Source organism: Triticum dicoccoides, chromosome 4A, assembly GCF_002162155.2.
Source record: "Triticum dicoccoides isolate Atlit2015 ecotype Zavitan chromosome 4A, WEW_v2.0, whole genome shotgun sequence".
NCBI lineage: Eukaryota > Viridiplantae > Streptophyta > Magnoliopsida > Poales > Poaceae > Triticum > Triticum dicoccoides.
In genome coordinates, this window is record NC_041386.1 from 118535513 (window position 1) to 118539998 (window position 4486).

Here is a 4486-nt window from a genome sequence, read left to right on the forward strand (position 1 = left end):
CCGGCCCCAGCTCCGGCCACCGCGGGCCCCTGCGCCGCCGCCCCCGGCCACCGGCGATGTCGCCCCGCCGGCCGCCGTCCTCGTCCCCGCCGACCTCGACTCCGTCGCGGTGAACAGTAGATCCGGCCATCCTCGTAATTCGTGCAAACCCTAGATCCGGTGATTTTTATCGTCTAAGTCCTGAAATTGCAGATCCATATGCCCATGTTCGTAGCTCCGTAACTTTGCATCCGTAATTCCGATTCATGCATATAGCATATCAAAATGTTCATCTCAAAGAGTACATCATTTCATTCCATTGCATCATTTTCATTTGAGTTTATCTTGATGCCCGAAATGCTGTTAGAAGAGGGCTACTTGAGTTAATTGTCAAATCTGTTACTCCGTTTAGGTTTTTGTCAATTTTGCCATGATTATTGTGTGCATGCTATGCCCTGATGCTCTACATGTGTTTTGTTAAGGGTTTTGTCATCTTTCCAGAGGTGCAAGCCATGTATTTTTGTGATGTGTGTGGTGACTAGTGCAAGCTTGCAAAGTGGTGCACTTGCTAATTCTGTTTTCAGGGACTTAGCAATTCCACTAAGTCCTTGATCTGTTTATCTCATGATGCCATATGTTCATGTTGTTTCCTAGTGATCCGTGCCTCTTTTGAGGATGATCAGTAAGGATGTTTTGTTCATATTGTAGTGCTCTATCCATCCATGTCTTTGTTTGCAATTATGGAGCACCCTAACTTGAGTCAATCGAGCTCTACTTTTGCTACTTTGCGAATCTGGGCAGATTGTCAACTTGTTTGCAATTTTGCTGGTGATGTTGTAGTTGATCCGTGCATGCTATGCTATTGTTCTTGCCATGTCTAGCTTGAATTTTGTGCCTTCTTGATGGGTGTATGCTTGTCTTGCCATGACTTGCACCGTAGTGAGTGCATCGAGCTCGTAAACATGCCTACTTGAGTTATATTTCAGCATGTGTCAGTTTTCACTAAGTATGAAAACTGATTATGTTTTTGCTATGTTCATTTGCTTGCAATTGTATTTTATGATCCCTTTTGGCTCAAGGTCACTAAGGGACTTTTGTTAAGCTCTTTGAGTAGCTCCATGCCATGCTTTACTTTGCCATTTTCAGGTCCTGTAGCATGTAGTTTTGTTGCTCCGAAGAGAGCTACCTGATCTGAAATTCCAGACAAGTGTTGATTTCACTAAGTCTGAGATCTGTTTTCCATATGCATTTTTGCCATGCTTGTTTGAACCTGTTAGTGGATGAATTGGCCGTAGCTCAGTGCTAGAATTTTGTTAAGCATCTTTAATGCATCCCTGCCATGTATTTTGTTGTTATGTTTGGGTGTTGTAGCATGTTCATCTCATTGCATTTAGATGCCTACTTGCTGTAAATCGCAGACCGGTGTCATTTTTGAATCGCTTGCCATTTCCAAACCGTAACTCTGATTCCGGTGTTCTTTATATCGTTTTCAAGCGATTTCATCTCATCTTTCCAGTGGCACACTTGGTTTTCCAAGTTGAGGCCAGGTTCATGCATTTCCTGTCATATCTTGCATTTTGCATCCCGCATCGCATCCCGCATAGCATATCTTCATTGCATCATATTGCTTGATCCTTGCATGTGGTTGACTGTATCCTTGTTGCTTGTTTGTCCTGTTTGGGAAGAGCCGGGAGACGAGTTCGCTAACGAGGAGCCCGTTGAGTTTGCTTTCGAGGATCCAGTCAATTCTGACAACTGTGTAGGCAAGATGATCATACCCTCGAAATCACTACTATCTTTGCTATGCTAGTTTGCTCGCTCTTTTGCTATGCCAATGCTACGATGCCTACCATTTGCTTTCAAGCCTCCCAAATTGCCATGTTAAACCTCTAACCCACCTTTGTCCTAGCAAACCATTGATTGGCTATGTTACCGCTTTGCTCAGCCCCTCTTATAGCGTTGCTAGTTGCAGGTGAAGATTGGAGGCCATTCCTTGTTGGGACATTTATTTACTTGTTGGGATATCATTATATTATCTTGTTATCTTAATGCATCTATACACTTGGTAAAGGGTGGAAGGCTCGGCCTCTCGCCTAGTGTTTTGTTCCACTCTTGCCGCCCTAGTTTCCGTCATATCGGTGTTATGTTCCCGGATTTTTGCGTTCCTTACGCGGTTGGGTTATAATGGGAACCCCTTGATAGTTCGCCTTGATTAAAGCTTTTCCAGCAATGCCCAACCTTGGTCTTACCATTTGCCACCTAGCCTCTTTTTCCCTTGGGTTTCCGGAGCCCGAGGGTCATCTTGTTTTAAACCCCCCCGGGCCAGTGCTCCTCTGAGTGTTGGTCCAAACTAGAGTCCTGTGCAGCGCCCCCTCGGGGAAACTCGAGGTTTGGTTTTAGTTGTATGGAGAGCTCATCTGAGTGTGCCCTGAGAACGAGATATGTGCAGCTCCTATCGAGATTTGTCGGCACATTCGGGCGGTGTTGCTGGTCTTGTTTTAACTTGTCGAAGTGTCTTGAATTACCGAGATACCGAGTCTGATCGGAACGTCTTGGGAGGAGGTCTATTACTTCGTTGACCGTGAGAGCTTGTCATGGGCTAAGTTGGGACTCCCCTGCAGGGATTGAACTTTCGAAAGCCGTGCCCGCGGTTATGGGCAGATGGGAATTTGTTAATGTCCGGTTGTAGATAACTTGAACCTTAACTTAATTAAAATGAATCAACTGAGTGTGTTACCGTGATGGCCTCTTCTCGGCGGAGTCCGGGAAGTGGACACGGTCTTGGAGTAATGTTTGCGCAGGTTGCTCTCTAGTTTCTTGCTCTTGCTTTGCCTCCTCTTCTCGCTCTCTTTTGCAAATAAGTTAGCCACCATATATGCTAGTCGCTTGCTGCAGCTCCACATATATTTACCTTGCCTTACCTATAAGCTTAAATAGTCTTGATCGCGAGGGTGCGAGATTGCTGAGTCCCTGTGGCTCACAGATTACTATTACACCAGATGCAGGGCCTGATGATTCCGCTCCAGGAGACGTGTTTGAGCTCAAGTGGGAGTTCGACGAAGACTCTCAATGTTACTATGTTTCTTTTCCCGATGATCAGTAGTGGTGCCCAGTTGGGGGTGATTGGGACCGTGTCGCATGTTGGGTTCTCTTTTATTTTGGCGCCGTAGTCGGGCCATGAGTGTTTGGATGATGTAATGTTATTTTGTACCTTGATTGACGTGGCGAGTGTAAGCCAACTATGTTATCTCCCCTTTTATTATCATATTACATGGGATGTTGTGAAGATTGCCTAACTTGCGACATATGCCTTCAATGTGATTATGTCTCTAAGTCGTGCCTCGACACGTGGGAGCTATAGTCGCATCGAGGGTGTTACAAATACCTATCGTTGCTGTCCTATATCATCCCTTTCTCTTTAGGGAAATACTGACGTAGCTTCAAGCGACATCAAGAACCAAGGTTCAGTAGGAGAACCACACAACACCTCTTTAGCAGCACCCGCACACAAATAACAAATCCTTGCAACCCAACGCGAACAAGGGGTTGTCAATCCCTCAGCGGTTACTTGCAAGATTAAATTATGTAGTGCTTGATAGATAGATTGAACAAAAATACAAAATAAAATAAATAAAGTAAAATTGCAGCAAGGTATTTTTAGGATTTTTAATATATGATAAAAGTAGACCCTAGGGGCATAGTTTTCACTAGAGTCTTCTCTCTTGAAAATAGCATACGATGGGTAGAAAAATTACTGTTGGGCAATTGATAGAAAAGTAAATAATCATGACGATATCTAAGGGAATGGTCATGTATATAGGCATCACATCTGAGACAAGTAGACGGAAACTATTCTGCATCTACTATTATTACTCCACACATCGACCGCTATCCAGCATGCATCTACTGTATTAAGTTCATAAAGAACGGAGTAACGCCTTAAGCAAGATGACATGATGTAGATAAAGTAAACTCACACATGAATAAACCCAATCTTTTTATCCTTAATGGCAATGATACAAATATGTGTCATGTCCCTTTTTGTCACTGGGATTGAGCACGCAAGATCGAACCCATCACAAAGCACCTCTCTCATTACAAGAAAAATCAATCTAGTTGGCAACGCCAAGTCAATAATCAAAGGGAAATACGAAGCTATAATAATCATGCATAAAAGAGTTCAGAGAAAACTCAAATAATATTCATGGATAATCTGATCATAAACTCACAATTCATCAGATCCCGACAAATACACCGTAAAAAGTGATTACATTGAATAGAACTCCAAGAACATCGAGGAGAATATTGTATTAAAGATCAAAGAGAGAGAGAGAGAGAGAGAGAGAGAGAGAGAGAGAGAGAGAGGGAGAGATCTAGCTACTAACTATGGACCCGTAGGTCTGTGGTAACAATAATCCTAGACATACCGGCTTCTTACACGTAGTTTACAGGGCCCTTCGTTAAATTTCTTTGCCCCCCTGATTTCCCACCGGGGTGGCCCGCCTCA